Below are 18,105 nucleotides of genomic sequence, written 5' to 3' on the forward strand. Positions count from 1 at the left end.
GGAATCCTGTGCAAATTACTTAACATCCCTGTGCCTTACAATATGTAGGGCCCCCGGGTTACGGAATTGGTGCTCATGTAAAGTGCTCGGTGTCCTGACGTCTCGGGTCGCAGCTCGCGCGATATAAAAACTCTAGAAAGAATTTAAATAAACAAATAGTCGTAGTCCAGCCCTGCGGGCATACTAAGATCCAGTGACACAGCTGCCCACAGAAACGGCAGTGCCAGCACACAGTGGACACATGCTACCGATAAAAGGCAAGGGCTTTTATGGTTCCTGTCAGGGACCCTAACGCACGCTGCAATTTTACACTGGCCAGTCGCAATGGGGGACGAAAAGCAGCTACTCTGGCTCAGGTGTGCTTCCCATGGCATTTTATGGTTAGAGGAGGAATGCCACTTGCATACTACAGCACAGGCGGTACTATTAGCAGCTGGAGCAGTGTTGGTTTTGATAAAGCCCAGCACCCCCGTTTTTATGCCCACTCAAGGGAAGGTACTGACAGACACGGGCGTGGCGCGTTTGCAACATGGTTACACAGCAGCAGCTCACTATCAGGACAGAAATAACAGGTACCCTCCCTCTTAGCATACAGGAGGTTCTGTTTACCAGTGAAACCGGCTAGTGATGGTAAGTGGGGAACACATGGCCTAAGCAGCGCAAGGGGAAGCTGGGCAGGTAGGCATACCAGGGTCGTTAAGTGAAGCGCCGTGGGTCGGTATCGTGACCACTGACGTTCATTTGCTCCCACAGGGAGAGGATCGAACTGAAACCAGCTCTTGGTCAGCACCTGCGGATAAAGGACGGCGTCCTTTGCGAGCAACCGGAGTGGGATAACCAGCGGGTTGCTACATACAATTAGGGGCCATCCACGAAGGGGGTAGTCCAAAGGGTGGTCCAAGCAGACCCAGGCATCATAGGTTAAGGCATTCACGAAGGATATTGAGGGACCAATTTGAACACCCCCGATACCCTAAAGGCGTCGGTGTTCCCAGGACCCAGCTTTGCGAGTACGAACTCCCAGAGCTGCCCCGGTCTACTGGTCTTCGGTTAATAAGCTTTCATGGCTGCAGCTCCAGGGTTTTCAATTTCTGTAGGTTCAGAGATAGCTCCCCACCAGCCAGTCACATGATCGCAGATTATGCGGAGGCAGGTAAGAAAGCACCTCAGGTTAGTCAGCTCCAGATACCAACGGGGAAAGGTATTTAATTAGTCAGAATTGGATAGGCGAAGGTTTTGTTCCCACTAGCTCAAGAGCTTCTATGCAGGGGTGCTGTCATTCGCCAGGCTAGGAGGTGAGCTTCTCTTTTGGACGTACTCAAGATCAGTTTTCATGCCCAGGGCCTGCCTGCATTGCCACTGGTCAACAGCCCTTCGGTGGGCAGTATAATTGCATTCTCACCCTGGTAGTTACAACCCAAAGACAGGCGCTGGGAAACGCTGATAGATAAGTACCAGCAAGTGGGTAACAGTCTCCGCCCCTTCAGCGACACCGTACCCTGGGAGCACGCGCACTCTGCAAACACAGAGCTCTGACCTTAAGGGTGCCGAGTAGCAAAAACCAGTAAACAGGTTCCAGGGTTGCGTCTCTGGCCTCACAGCGGTGTGAAACCACCATCATTTAGAGGTACGCCTAGGTGAGCATGGGGCGCTTCTTAATGTTCGGAGGACCATTTGGGAGTGTACTGCAGCCAGCAGTAAACTGGGAACCTGGGACACCAACACTTGTGCCACGCTTGGGGGGGATGCGGTTAGCCAACATAGTGTGCTGCCGTCCCAATAACTGGGGTAACAAGGTGTTTCAAACACAATGGGACACCATGGCAAGAGAACATTTGGCACGGGCTGGGCAGAAAATCTGGATTTTATTAAGGACACGGAGGCTAAGATTATGCAAATCTCCTTTATTGTGCAGCTCACAGCAGCAACAATGAAGAGATCTAGAACTTCAAAACATTCCAACAGGATATATAGTCCATGACAACGTAGGCATCTCCCTTCTTTGTGCAGCGAACAAGATAGCTTCGAACAATCAAATTTTATAATCTTCTTGAAGTAACTTAATGAAGACAACCGGAAATTCTCTTGAACATTCTAATCTGAAAAGACAGAAGAACAAATAAATTATATTCCCAGGGAGGGAACAGTAGAGGAGGGATAATCTTAGCCTCCGTGTCCTTAATAAAATCCAGATTTTCTGCCCAGCAGGCCGTGAAAAATCTAAATTTTATGACATGACACGGAGGCCAATATTATGCAAGTTTAAAGTGTGTTCAAGTCATTATCAATAACATTTGAAACAGGTTTAAAGTAACATTTTTTGAAAATGGACTCATTTGACCAATCCGCAGCTTTAAGGATATCTTGAAGGCTACCACCCAGCATAAAGGCTTTTGAAGCTGAAGCTCCTCTAAGAGAGTGGGCCCCAAAAAAAGAGATGTCAATCCCTGCTTCTTTCATAACATCCTTAACCCATCTAGCTAAAGTGGGAGAGGAGACTGCTTTATGAGGAAACCTGTGGGATATTAATAATTGATCGATAATGCCTCTTAAGCTTGATGTTCTTTTTTCATATTCTAACAAACACTTAATCACACACAAAGTTTCATTCTCAGGAAAAAAGGGATAGAATACAGAAGATGACATAGTCTTAGTTCGTCTTTTAAGGAAAAAACAAACTCCCTCAGGTTGGAAAGCCCTGGAAGAGATATCTAATGCTTTAACATCAGACGTACGCCTGAATGAAACAAGGCACAGTAAGACGGTTAGTTTATAGGATAGTTTTTTAAGTGAGAGAGTTGAGTTTTCACCCCAATCAATGATTAATCTAAGGACAACCCTTACGTCCTATAAACTAGAATATTTGGGCAAAGGTGGGTTTAAAACCCGCATACTTCTCATAAGTGTTTTAGTTAATAAATTTTGACCTACTGAGATACCATCTATTAAGCAGTGGCCAGCTGCGATGGCCGATCTATAGATGTTAACGGTTCCATAGGCCAGACCTGACGCGAAGATTTCAGCCAAGAAGTTGAGAACTTCTACTACATCAGTTGAAACGGGATCGTAATTCCGTCGAAGGCACCAACAAACCCATTTACGCCAAGCCAATCTATAAGCCTTCCTTGTTCCAGGTGCCCAGGATTCAGACATGAGTCTGAAAGCACTCTCCGAAAGTCCCGGGAGCTGCCATTGTCTCCTGAAATCCTCCATGCCATCAGTGACATGAGTCCTTGAAGAACAAGGGGGTGACATTCTCCCTGAGGGTCTGTGAAGGAAGGAATGAGAATTGGAAAATCCACACTCATTTCCAACATGATGGGGAACCAGGCCTGGAATCTCCATAGGGGAGTTATAACTACTACTATTTCCTTGTTTCTCTGAATTTGAAGGAGAAGACGTGGGAGCATGGCAAAAGGCGGGAAAGCATAGGGTCTCAAACCAAGCCAGTTCTGGAGGAAGGCGTCTATCACCAAAGCCATGGGATCTGGTCTCCAGCTGAAGAAGTTGCGGAGTTGAGTGTTGACTCTGTCTGCAAACAGGTCTATTCCAAATGGACCCCACAACGATTGGATCTTCAAGAAGATTTCCCTGTTGAGTTTCCAGTTGCTGGAATCCTTGAAATTCCTTGAGAACCAGTCTGCTACCCCATTGTTCAATCCCGGAATATGTTCTGCAATGACTGAAATGCCTTTCTTGAGGCAGTACGCCCAAAAATTCTTGGCTAAATTGGATAGACCTTTGGAATGAGGACCTCCCATTTTGTTCACGTATCTCACAGCCGATACGTTGTCCATGCGAAGCATGACTGAACACTTCATCATGTTCTTGGTGAAGCTCTGGATTGCAAAGGATCCTGCCAATAGTTCTAGGCAGTTGATGTGAAGATCCTTCTCTCGGGGCGTCCAAAGTCCCCCTGTTGAAGAGTTGCCACATGTGGCACCCCAACCCTCTAGGCTGGCATCCGACTCTATCACTAGGTCCGGATCCTGCCCGAAAATTGCTCTCCCGTTCCATGCTTCGGCATTTCTCAACCACCAGAGTATTTCTTTTCTGGAATCTTGATCCAGGGAAACTAGTTGGGAGTAAGATGGATTCGTCCTGAGGGCTTTGGCTTTGAGTCTCTGAAGGGCCCGATAGTGAAGAGGACCCGGATAGATAGCTTGGATAGTCGAGGACAATAAGCCCAGAATCCTCGCTAGACTCCTTAGGGGGAAGTGGTGAATCTTTAGTATCTTCCTTAACTCCTTCCTGAGTTTCCTTACCTTTTCTCCTGGGAGTTTTAACTCTGCAAGGACTGTATTTACCGAGAAACCCAGGAACTGTGTCTCTTGTCTTGGAGTTGTTAGCGATTTTTTGACATTTAAAACGAATCCCAGATGTTCCAAAATCTTTATGGCAAGACTTGTGTGTTGGGAAGCAACCTCTTTGGACTGAGCCATTATTAAAATATCGTCCAGGTAGAGGATTAGTCTTACTCCTTTGCTTCTCAGCCAGCCAGCTATTGGGCGAAGGACCTTGGTGAAGCACCAAGGGGCTGAAGAAAGTCCGAAAGGGAGACTGGAGAATTGCCATAGTTTCCCTTTCCAAAGGAATTGGAGGAACTTTTGATGAGGGGGCCAAATGGGGATGGTAAGGTACGCATCCTTGAGATCTAGGCGAGTAAGCCAATCCCCTTTCCTCAAGACATCCCTGAGAAGGTGAATTCCTTCCATCTTGAAATGGCGGTAGACCACCCATTTGTTTAAGTCTTTTAGATTTATGACGGGTCTCATCTTTTTGTCTTTCTTTTCTACTAGAAAGATATTGCTGACAAAGCCAATCTCTAACCCCTCCCGAATTGCACCTTTGGCGAATAGGTCTCTTACTTCTTGGGTCACGAGGGCGGAATCTTTTTCTGAGAACCAAATTTCCCGAGGTAGGGTTTCCTGAAGGGGTAGGTGAATGAAATCTATTTTGAAACCCTTCACGGTGTCCAGTACCCAAGGGTCTTGAGTCACCATGTTCCAGTTCCCAGAGAAAAGGGCTAGTCTCCCTCCCACCTTTATAGGGATATCTGAAAGGTCTTTGGTTGCACTTACCTGAAGAGAAGGATCTCTGTCTTTTTTCCCCTCTGAAGCCTCTTCCGCGGAATCTTTGTCTTTGGGGAAAGAACGATGACTGGGATGAAAATCCGGATTGTGGGAATCTTGTTCCCCGTCCCATGTAGGGTCTTGTTGATAAATTTCCACGGCCGGGGAATCGACCCCGCATCCTCCCGGCCCGGGAAAAAACTCTATTATTAAAGACTCTCTTTATATCTTTTTGTGATTTTTGGATGGAGTTAAAAACTCCTACGTATTTGGCCATTTCCTTGATAAATTCATCTCCGAAGAGAAGGCCCTGAGAGGAAGCTCCCCCTTCTTTGTTAGCTAATTCGACCAGCTTTGGGTCAATTTTAAGTAGAACACTCTTTCGCCTTTCGTTAGAAAGCGCAGTGTTTGCATTGCCCAATAGGCAGATCGCTCTTTGCGCCCATTGACGCAGCTCTTTAGGGTCTATGGGGGTGTTATTAAGATAGCCTCCTTCGGCTAATTCAAAAAATTTTGTAAGAGGGCCCGTGATGTCCAAGAGTCTATCTTGACATGATTTAAGACCTTTGTCAAGACCTCTTCTGGGGTCTCTTCCAGTTTTGGCGATAAATGGCACTACCTTATTGTCCAAATCGGGGGTCGCAGTTATTTTGTCCGGAAGAGAGGGACGAGGGCATTCAGATCTAAGTTGGGATCTGACCTCTTTAGGTATTTCTTTGCGCAGCCAGAAGGAGAGATATTCTCCAATGTGATGAGACGGTACCCATTCTGGAGAGAGGGGGTGTTTGATAAGGAGAGTATCAAACATATATTCCCGAAGGGGTCAAGAATTCCCATTTTAGACCCTGAGGCCCCTGACGCCTCACCTGAAGTGTCTGTGATTTCACCTTCCTCTTCAGAATTGAAGTCTGAGGAATATGAAAGGTCAATTTCATCCTCTAGTCCATCGTCGCTGTCGATGGAGATAGGAAGGGTAGGGCCTTTGAACTGCCCATCTGTTGTGCCCGAGGCACAGTCATTGTCACCGCCAAAGCGTGAAGTCAAGAGGGTAGGGTTGGAGCTCCTCTGTTTTGTTTAACCTTTAACGGGGATTGTCTTAAGTTGACTTTTTCTTTGAGCCGGTATATTCTTTTCGGTCTCCTCCTGAGGGCTCGTGGATGGCCACCCTTTTTTAGATAGGTTATCCAATTTTTTGTTAATGGTGTCATCCAGTGACCCCATAACTTTATCTATGGCCTTATTAATAAGTCCTTGTAGTTTATCCTCCATAGTATTAGCTGAGGGATCTGAAGACATAGCTGAGGGAGAGGAATCAACTGTCAAGCAGAAAGGACAAAATGGTTGTTAGGTTGTTATGGATACGCAGTTGTATGCTAAGGGTCTTTCCTTTAATTGAAGTAGTTATGATGTTATGAGAGTCCTTTCTCTATTGAGAGGAAAGGGGTTATTGTCCTTCTTTTCTTTTTACGAAGTTGGGTTAGGACCGAGGTGTGTTTGTCCTACCTTTGTGTCCTTTTTTTTTATTTTTTTTATTTATTTATTCGTTCTGAGAGTGCTCTGAGGAGTTGGGGCGATCCGGTGGAAAGTCCGGTAAGATGCGGCTTAATTAAAGGCTTTTAGCGCTATTTAAAGAGGAGTCCCCGGCAGGTCTCCCGCGTGACCCGTATCCATGGCAACCCAGCGCGGCCTCCCCAGCCTCGGGTGAGGTCGCGGTGTCGCCACGGAGACCGGAGAAGCGGCGCGCGGTTAAAGACGGAGTGAAATTCAACACGGGACCAGCGTTTGAAAGACGCCGGTCCCGTGCAGCTTTCCTCTGTGGAGCTTTCCTCGGATTCAACACGGGACCGGCGTTCGAAAGACGCCGGTCCAGTGGAGCTTTCCTCGGCGTAAAAGAGCCGAGGAAGGGAGGGCGAGTGTATCGGAGGGAGGTTACAAAGAGCCTGAAATCAGATCTAGAGCATTACCATGTGGGGGCGCATTTAAAAGGCAGTGTCTGGAAGAACCAATAAAGCGAAGGGGAAAGGGGGGGAGGGGGGGGGACTCTTCACGAAGCTAAGTCCGGGAGGGGATTAAAAGCCCTAGAAATGAGAGCCAGAAGGGGCATGAAAGCAGGACCCAAGCCCGACCAGGGAGGGGCATTGATAGAAAAAATAGGGAAGCAAACTCATACGTGCGCAGGGGGTAGGATAGTCATCAAGCACTCTTAACAGTCAACAAGCATAAGCATATCAGAGAACAAGTACTCATAACAGTCAATAAGCATATCAAAGAACAACTAGAGATCAAGAGCAGATAAAGAAAGGTACTTATCTTGTGAGCAGCAGCAACAAAGAAGGGAGATGCCTACGTTGTCATGGACTATATATCCTGTTGGAATGTTTTGAAGTTCTAGATCTCTTCATTGTTGCTGCTGTGAGCTGCGCAATAAAGGAGATTTGCATAGTATTGGCCTCCGTGTCATGCCATAAAATTTGTCACCGCTAGGGATGCCCCGGGTTGGCAGGAGGTACCCACCTGCCGCCCCCATATCGGGGAGTATTCTAGGATGGGGGAAGTAGGACGTAGTCAATCCTTAATGTTTGGACCATACTGCAGACAGTGCGCACTGCTCAAATCAGACAGATTCTCTAAGCTGGTATGCCTGGGGAGTTTCACCACAGAGGGAACTGAACGGGCATACTTCCCATAAGGAATAAGGGATACATGGCAAGGGCAGGAGGGCCCCTTGCCCATTGCCACGCACGTCCAGTCATGAGCACTCCTGTGTGTCAGGATTTAGTAGACAAAGGGACTGTTTAAAGGTGAAGTATAATCCTTCTCGCCTTAATAGTCAAAGTAGGCAGGCGGGTGGGGGAGTGGTCACCTAGCATGGGGGCTGCTGTCCCATAGATGGGGCACGCAGGTGTCTGGCACACCCGGTGCTAAAAAGACGGCAGCTAGGTGAGACCAGCAAATAGATGGGGCAATGTGAGCCTTGGTGTATGCATTCGCCCCGCCCACAGTGGCACGGGGCTAAGGCATGTGATGCAGTGGAACATTCCTGCAGGAGTGTGAATAGTTCTTGGCACAACTTCTCAGGCTTGACAGGCCTTTGGTTTCATCGGACACTATCTTACCCAGGCTAGCGTCAAGGGCTTTGGGATACAGATGGGGCCATCCATAACCAGTTGGGATGGTTCTCCGCATCTAGATTTGCAGGAAGCTCTAGACAGAAGAGGCTGCAGCTGTTCTGGTGGGGGGGCCCTGGCGGCGACGGTGAGCCACCTCCAGGGCTGTGGCGGAGTTACAGGGCGATCTGGAAGCAGGCCGGTACAAAGGGTACCTCTGCGCGGCACCATAGGGGTGCCTGAGCCAAAACCGAGGAGCCTCAGGGGAGGGTCCCGGAAGCCGTGTCGGCCCCCACTAGTCCTGCGGGCGGTTGTGGGCCTGTACAACCGGGGGGTTTGCTATGCGACGCTCCGCCTCGAGAGGGGGGGGCGTGAGTAGAAGTTACCAACGGCACGTGATCTTAGAAAAGAATCACCTGGATGGCAGCAAAGGCGGGGTTCGCTCCCGCGCTGCCTGGCTCATCAGGCGGGCAGGCGGCCCAGTTGGTTGCCTGCCCTTGGATCGCCCGTAAGATAACCCACCCATTACATATTGTAATATGTAATAAACCTGCAGCAAATTTCACCCAACTCAATAGTCTGTGTGTGTGTTATTTGGGTATGCATTTTGGGGGAGGGGGGACAGAGGGGTGCCCCTGACGGTACTATGCCGCCGACCGCGGCCCCCGCAGGGGGCCACTACAGCGGTCGGCGCCCTAGTGCCGTCGGGGCACCGGTCACACCTCCCCACCCCCTCCCAAGGGGAGGGGGCGGGGACGCCGACCGGTGTCCCCCTCTCCTCGTGCTGGCCGGATGTGACGCCCAAGCGCGTCACTTCTTGGCCCCTGTGGGGAAGGGGAGGCTATTTAGCCTTCCCCCACCCTCCTGGCGACCTCTTTGTCGCCCACCACGTCGCATCCCTCCCTACCGCTTACCCGGCATAGGGGTCGGGTGGGGGGGTTTCAGAGCGTTGTAATGTTTCTTTTTTTTTCCGTTGCAGGCGGAGTTACAGGGCGATCTGGAAGCAGGCCAGTACAAAGGGTACCTCTGCGCGGCACCATAGGGGGTGCCTGAGCCAAAACCAAGGAGCCTCAGGGGAGGGTCCCGGAAGCCGTGTCGGCGCCCCACTAGTCCTGCGGGCGGTTGTGGGCCTGAACAACCGGGGGGTTTGCTATGCGCCGCTCTGCCCCGAGAGGGGGGGCGTGAGTAGAAGTTACCAACGGCACGTTATCTTAGAAAAGAATCACCTGGATGGCAGCAAAGGCGGGGTTCGCTCCCGCGCTGCCCGGCTCATCAGGCGGGCAGGCGGCCTAGTTGGTTGCCTGCCCTTGGATTGCCCGTAAGATAACCCACCCATTACATATTGTAATATGTAATAAACCTGCAGCAAATTTCACCTAACTCAACAGTCTGTGTGTTTGTTATTTGGGTATGCATTTTGGGGGAGGGGGGACAGAGTGGTGCCCCTGGCGGTACTATATGCCACCGAGCATCGGTGTGCCTTAGCAGCCTCCCCATTTCACTCCTGTAACATTTAATTTATATAACAAAGCATATCTAGCTAAGGGGTTTAGAAGAGAAATGATTTATGAAAAGCATTTGAGTCTTAAGTTTATTGATAACAATCAAGCAGACGCGTCACTTGCTTGCTGAGGGGGATATGTACAGTTGATATTTGCAGAGATCACGTACAGGAGAATCACGGCCCGTGGTTGGTTTTTCAACATTTTACCTTTTCATGTATTAACATGAAGGAACCAATATTAAAATACTTTCTAAATGGTACCTTTAAACAAACTCTGAAGTAAACAGCCGTCCGATTCAGGCACAAAGGGAGTCGGCGTCGAATCGGAATTCCTAGAAATGAGGATATTAATGGCACATGAGGGAGAGAGGCAATGTACATAGACGAACACCAGCGCTAATAGGTTTTCAATGTCATGTGACAGGGGGGGGGTTCGCCCAATGGGAGAGCGAGTTTGTTAAATGACGTGCGGTGACTCCCACAGAAGTAATGAAGGGAGGACCATCGACATTTGACCTTTTTACGCATTAATATGAAGGAACCAATATTAAAGTATTTTCTAAATATTACCTTTAAACAAGCTCTGAAGTAAAAAGCCGTCCGCCATGATAAAAACCAGTCGTGTGTGCGAGCAGCACTGCAGAGCTACGAGCGGACAGAGCACCACAGTGATTGTACTGTGATTCTGGGCAAATCGCTTAATCTCCCTGTGCGGTAAAGTGGGGGGAAAAAAGTATGGGAACTGTGGGCGGAGAATGAGAGGGTGGAAATTACCCGAGGATTGGGGCAGTGGGCGGAGTCAGAGGTGCGGCCATAAGTAGCAAAACATACCAATTTTTAGTATTTGTTTTGCATTTCACTGACAAGTTACAGCTCATTACGTTATTTAATTCAAATTGACATTAAAATACATTCACAAATTGGGATACGTATCCAATCACAGAATGTCCCAAATACGCTTCAAAGTACTATCACAAGCCATTTGTCTCTCAGCCGTGCAGTTTCTGTCATCAGCGGTTTTCTTCCCCTTTTCCACAAAAGCAGTTCAAACATGAATGGCAAAATATCCTATTTTGCAAATGTTTTCTACATAATTATGGCTCTGCCATATTTGCTACATAATACATCATCTGCTGCATTATCTGACGCGTTTAAATAATACATTTTTGTAGCTCAAACGGATCAAAAGTTACTAAAAATGTGACTTGTGTTGCTGCGAAGTGAATGGCACTTTGCAAAGGTTATCTTTATCACTGCTACATTTGCATGTTGACTGGTACTAACGAGTCAAAATATTTTCAGAGACTGTTAGTATATGTAAAAATGTCAAAATAATAAAGTATCAGGAAATATACCGCATTACGCTGCAGCCTTTTTCTTGCTGCATAATTTAGTTAACACTGCAGCATAATTTTGTCCTCCATTGCTGCATAATTCCAGCGACTTCAAAGCAGGCAGCACATGTTAAAAGTGCTTCTGCATGAAGCAAAGAGACTGTCAAGTTTGTGAACTTATTTTGGTGTGTGTGCAAATCCTGCATTGCCGAGCCCTGATGAGTTGCAGCTAATACTGCTGAAACAAGGCCAATGGAGGGACCAATGGGTGAGGCTGATCGGCATCAAGGGTCCTGGGACCTCAGGGACAGAGTCACTGTCGTTCCAGGGTGTGCTTCTTCGTATGCCTGCCAACAAGACTGGAGGTGAACTTCAGTATGGATTGTCTTGAAGATTAACCCACACTTGCCACCCCTAGGGTCCACCTGCTGATGCTAAGACACCAGGGCTTTTAAGGTCTAGCGGGGCCTTCTAAGGTCTAGCAGGGGAATGTGCTCTCTCAGGAGAGTAGTCTAGTGGACTGGTCATAAAGGCTGAACCTGGTTCCCCAGTTCCAAATTCAGCATCTCTGGCCAAAGAAGTGCCAAATCCTCTCCCCCACTGGACCCCATACTGCCCCACTTAGAGAAAATCGCACTGCCTTTAACTACTACCAAATTGTGCCCCTCTATAAACACCTAGATGGGATTAAATTCAAAATATACACTTGACAAGAGTAATACGCTGGCTGAAAAAAGTAACAACATTCTGGAAAAAGCAAACACTCTTAGGAAATACAATTTAACACTTTTACACTCATTATTCAGAAATCAATGAGCGTTTTTGCCTGAAAAGTTAAGCACATGACTAAAGGGCTTGGAAGAGACACGTTTCAATGTCCATTGCTTATATCCTTACAAAACATAGGCAGTATGGTTTAAAAAGACCGCATCCCTGAACACAGAGCTGCAGTTCACATTTTATGAACTAAAATAGGGAAAACAACTGATAAGGATCACATTTAACGTTTTCCAATCCACTCATCAAGCATGTATGGCAGTACCTCCATGAATGGCGCACTTCCCCACTTGGGGAAAAATGCTGTTCAAAGAAAGATGGGAAAAGAAAAGTGGAGCTTCATTGGCAAACGCTGTAAAGTGCCACTAATGTGTTTGGGGGTAAATAAAATCAATCAGGCCAATTTGCGACCACTCTCTCTTGCTTATTTAGTTATGTATTTAATGTTCAAATTTTAAACCTTTTTTCTCTCCTCCCGAGGCTGCACAGAAAAATGTCAGAAAAAGTCATTTGCAGCAAAAGCCTTTCCCCTTTTTTTGGATCCATTTCGCAAGGGAACGAATGAAGGAAAGCAGAGGAAAGAAAAGTCACGGTTTTCAACAAGTGACCTGGAGCACGACAAAAAGGTAGAGAATAAGAGAAAGAGAGGGGGCGGCTGCTAGCGGTGGAGCACGAGAAGTGGACACTGCCCTTGACTTCTCTGGGCAAGAAGGAAACGACAGCCCTTTTCCTTCTGTGCCCACCCGAACTTGAACAGCCACGAACGGCCGGGCTATTTCGGCCGTTGTGAGAAGTTGGCCTGGCATATGCTGGTCACTAGTTATAGTGGCCACCTTGCACCAGTCCAATTCGACTCTTATGGTAGATAGGTTTAAGACAACCTTTTAAAGAAAGCTATCCTAGTGGTAGCTGTGGAGAGCAGCCTTCAGGCTAAGTCTCTGAGGAATGTAAAGCAGCTTGTTTTACCTTATAATCTCTTGAATTACCAAATGAAAAGGACACCACACAGGTATATATATCAAATATATATGTATTTATTCTTAGATACACTCTACTAATCTCATTATGAGATTAGAACCCAGATACACATTCAAATGTCAACACTTCTCAATAAATTAAGCACAAATATGGCTGTAGCCCTTAGGGCGTACCAGACCATATACTAAGAAAATGGTTTACAAACTCGACTTGCAAAATGAAAAGGCCTAGGGCCTTGGGAATCGCTGGGGCTTCACTTCTGCAGTGTTAGTAGGTAAGTAATCAGCCCACGGGAGACGCGTGCAGTGTCTAAACACAGCCGCGGGTTTCCTATTGGTTTCAATGGCACAAGTCGAGGTTTGTAATTTAAAGTTTTAGGGCACTTCGGAGAAGTCAACAAGCAAGCCACTTACTGGGTAAGTATTTCGAGGGCCAACACACACTTGGGCACCGCAGTGCACGAGTTACCTCACCCACGGAAGCCAGGTGCATAGGTGTCTTTTGGTGTCGGGTCGCGATGCTGTTTTCAATGGAGATCACTGAAGACTTGCTGCTTGTGACGACTGGAGAGGTGTCCGCTGGAATCCGAAGATGGATTGAAGATGAAGAGGACCTGAAAATTGAGGGGACAGAGTTCAAAGTCACTTGCCAGTGACCGGTGGCCAGCAGGATGTATGACCACTGATGTCGTGTCGTTTCAGGTCGTCGATGGTGATTTGTCTCTTCGCTCACGAGGTCCAGGAGAGATCGACGATGACCAGCAGCTGGATTCGGAGGGTCCCACAACGTCTGCAGCTGATGACGGTGTCGGCAACCGGATTGGAGCCAACAAACCTTGGCAACTGCAAGTTTTGTGTGGAGTGAAGATTGAAGATGATGCAGACCAGCAAGGTCTGATGGACTTACTCAGCGAGGGTAAGTGAGGGCAGGCCCAGAGCAACCAGGAGAGCCCTTGAAGTCGATGAGAAAGTCTTCGGGTGAGTCACTAGCCAACGAGCAAGCAACCGCGAAGATGCCTTTGCAGGAAAAGTTCCACAGGAGCCCACGGTCACTCGGGACGGGGTAGGCCGCTGATTTTCGGTACCAGACCTGCTAGGGACTTGGACTATAGATGGTCCCAAGCACAAGTTCGTAGAACATTGTTTAGGGTTTGCACTCGAAATCAGTGCACGGTTCCCTGGTATTGCTGTTCCTCGTCACTTGTGGGGTCCAGATGCCACAGCTTCGCTGGGGACACAAAATGGCTGTTGAGAGGTCAGGAAATCCACTTCAGGGGACACAGGGACTTCGGACTCCAGCGGGAGCGGTGAAGTTTGCAACCGTTGATCAAAGATACTGGTGCCTGCCAAGCAGGGGAGACACTCCTTGACTCCAAGGGAGATTCTTCAGTCTTCCAGAGATAGTGGAACGCCGAAGGGCCAGGATTCTTCTTTGTGGAGCGTCGTCCAGGTGTAATCTGAATTGCATTGGCAATGCTTGGTATCTTATAGTGAAGATAGGGGAGGGACTAGCTCTATGACCACTCCTCTAGGAGGGTCAGGGTAGTGGGTGGTTACACCCACTTTCCTTTGTCCAGTTTCGTGCCAGAGCAGGGGCAGGTAGCCCCTGAACCGGTTTGAGCTGGCATATGCACAGAGGAGCCTACTGCTCCCCCAGTGCAGGACTTCAAAGGCACTCTAAGAGTGCACCTACCCAGCTCCAATACACTAAATCCTGTCTGGGAGGTGGTAACACCTCCCTGTGACAGGATACCCTTTGTTGGGCTTCCTCCACTGCGAGTTTCGGTCAGCAGCAGAAGGGCAGCCCGGTGTCTGTGCTGGTGGCATCCATTTTGTGATTCCAGGGCTCTAGAAGATTTCTACCGTTTAGTACAGTGGGTACATGTCGTCCCCTCTAGAAGGGTGGGATCATACTCCCATACCAGTTACTGGTGTGCGGGTATGATTCCAAGTTGTTTGACACCAGACACGACATGTTTGATGCAGTCATTCTAAAGTTAGCATTTACCGCGAGGTTATAATGCACTTAAGAGTATATGGTTTAACCGCATCCACAAACAGCAGCAGAGAATAGACTCTGCCAGCTGCAGGGGGGTCCTGCTCATGCATAAGCACCCCCTCACATAGTAAACCAAGCACCCTGCCCTCAGGATTGTTAGGGCCTGCAAGAGGGGTGACTGATAGGTTTATATGTGTGTGTATGGTGAGATATAGGAACCTATACCCCAGTGAGGAGTGCTAACACTACCTCACACAGGCTGCAGTAGCAGGCCTGTGGTGTCAGATTGTGAATGCTTCCCAGGGGTGGCATAATACATGCTGCAGCCCCTGGTAGGCCTGTGAAGTACCAATGCCCTAGGTACCTAAGGTACCATATACTAGGGGCTCATAAGGTACCACAGTATCCAATCACTAGTGCATCTAATATGCACACCAAGTTGTTTAGAGAGATCAGTGAGACTGGGGCCCTGATTAGCAGGGACCCAGCCAGACTATAGTCAGAAAAAAAGGGAGGGCAACATAAGTGCAGATCCTACTCTTCTACACAACCCCCCCCCCCCCAAACGCAGGGACAATAAACTAACCTTGACCAGTTGAGTCTTCATGTTCTAAGTGGAAATACCTCGAGAGTCCATCTGCATTGGCATGTTGGGTCCCAGGTCTATGTTCCACTGTATAGTCCATCCCCTGTAGGGAAATGGACCACCTGAGCAGTTTAGGATTTTCACCTTTCATCTGTTTGAGCCATAGGAGGGGCTTATGGTCAGTCTGAACTATGAAGTGAGTGCCAAACAAGTATGGCCTCAGCTTCTTCAGGGCCCACACCACAGCAAAGGCCTCCCTCTCAATAGCTGACCAACGTTTCTCTCTAGGGGTCAGCCTTCTGCTTATGAAAGCTACTGGCTGGTCTTGACCTTCATCATTAAGTTGAGACAGTACAGCTCCCACACCCAGCTCTGAAGCATCTGTTTGGACAATGAACTTCTTTTTGTAATCTGGACTCTGTAAGATGGGGGCAGTGCACATTGCCTGCTTGAGGTCATCAAATGCCTTTTGACAGCTAGCTGTCCACTGAACCTTTTTGGCATTTTCTTGGAGGTCAGATCATTTAAGGGGGTCATTATAGGTCCATATCCCTTAACAAACCTCCTGTAGTACCCAGTCAGGCCCAAGAAGGCTCTCACCTGTGTCTGGGTGGTTGGAGCTACCCAGTCCATTATGGTCTGGATCTTGCTCTGCAATGGTTGAACCTGGCCTCCACCTACAAGGTGGCCCAGGTACACAACCTGACTCTGCCCTATCTGGCACTTAGTGGCCTTGATAGTGAGGCCGGCTTTCTGCAGGGCCTCCAGTACATTCCTGAGGTGGACCAGGTGATCCTGCCAGGTGGAACTAAAGACAGCAATATCATCAAGATAAGCTGAGCAATAGGTTTCTATACCAGTCAGAACTTTATTCACCAACCTCTGAAATGTGGCAGGTGCATTCTTCCAACCAAAGGGCATTACCACAAAGTGATAGTGTCCACCAGGGGTCGAAAATGCTGTTTTAGCCTTGGCATTATCAGCTAATTTGATTTGCCAATAGCCTGCTGTAAGGTCAAATGTACTGAGATACTTGGCTGAGGCCAAAGTGTCTATTAGTTCATCTGCCCTTGGTATTGGGTAGGCATCAGTCCTGGTGACTGCATTGAGGCCCCTGTAGTCAACACAAAACCTCATCTCTTTCTTACCACCCGGGGTGTGAGGTTTTGGGACAAGGAACACTGGGCTAATCCAAAGGCTATCTGAGAGCTCAATAACGCCTAGCTCCAACATTTTCTGGACTTCAGTCCTGATACAGTCCCTGACATGGTCAGGTTGCCTGTATATTTTACTCTTTACAGGCAGACTGTCTCCAGTGTCCACCTCATGGGTGCACCAGGAAGTCTGACTTGGGGTCAGGCTAAACATATGTCTAAACTGATGTAGCACTTGTCTACATTCAGTTTGTTGATGTTCAGTGAGGCTGCTTGCCAAAGCAACACCATCAATTGACTCATCATCAGGGTTCTGTGAGAGCAGGTCAGGGAGAGGGTCACTCTCCTCCTCCTGGTCCTCATCAGTTGCCATGAGCAAGCTCATGTCAGCCCTGTCCACATATGCCTTAAGTCTGTTGACATGGAGCACCCTAAGGGGGCTCCTGGGAGTGCCAAGATCTACCAAGTAGGTGACCTCTCCCTTCTTTTCAACAATTGTATGGGGGCCACTCCATTTGTCCTGGAGAGCTGCTGGGGCCACAGGCTCCAACACCCACACTTTCTGGCCTGGCTGGTAAACAGTCAGGACAGCCTTTTGGTCATGCCAAGCTTTTTGGAGTTCTTGGCTTGCCTCAAGGTTTTTAGTGGCCTTCTTCATATACTCTGCCATCCTGGAGCGGAGACCAAGTACATAGTCCACTACATCTTGTTTGGGAGGTTTGAGAGGTAACTGCCATCCCTCCTTCACCAGACATAATGGTCCTCTAGCAGGGTGCCCAAACAGAAGTTCAAAAGGGCTGTAGCCAACCCCCTTCTGAGGAACCTCCTTGTATGCAAACAGAAGGCAGGGAAGTAAAAGGTCCCATTTTCGCCTAAGCTTCTCTGGGAGTCCTTTAATTATTCCCTTTAGGGTTTTGTTGAATCTCTCAACTAACCCATTGCATTGTGGGTGATAGGGAGTAGTGAATTTGTAGTTTACACCACACTCCTTCCACATTGCAGTTAGATATCCTGACATAAAGTTAGAACCTCTGTCAGAGATGACCTCCGTAGGGAAACCCACTCTGGAGAAGACTCCAATGAGGGCTCTTGCTACCACAGGAGCTGTGGTAGTCCTTAGGGGTATAGCTTCTGGATACCTGGTGGCATGATCCACTACCACCAGTATAAATCTATGCCCAGATGCTGTTGGTGGGTCAAGGGGACCAACAATGTCAAGCCCTACCCTTTCAAAGGGAACCCCCACCACAGGTAGTGGTATCAGGGGGGTCTTTGTGGTGCCACCTGTCTTGCCACTGGCTTGACAAGTGACACAGGAGCGACAAAACTCCTTTGTGTCTTCAGACATGTGTGGCCAATGAAAATGTGGTACAAGCCTGTCCCAGGTCTTGTTTTGGCCCAAGTGTCCTGCCAATGGGATATCATTTTCTTGGGTTCAAGAGGAACCCCCTAAACTTCTGAGGAATTACCAACCTCCTGTTGGCTCCAGGGGTAGGATCTTTAGCCTCAGAATATAGGAGCCCCTCATCCCAATAAACCTTATGGGACCCACTAGCACTCCCAGCAGCCTCAGCAGCAGCCAGCTGACTGAGGGG

The sequence above is a fragment of the Triturus cristatus genome, chromosome 1_1 (genome assembly GCF_964204655.1).
Source record: "Triturus cristatus chromosome 1_1, aTriCri1.1, whole genome shotgun sequence".
NCBI classification, from domain to species: Eukaryota; Metazoa; Chordata; class Amphibia; order Caudata; family Salamandridae; genus Triturus; species Triturus cristatus.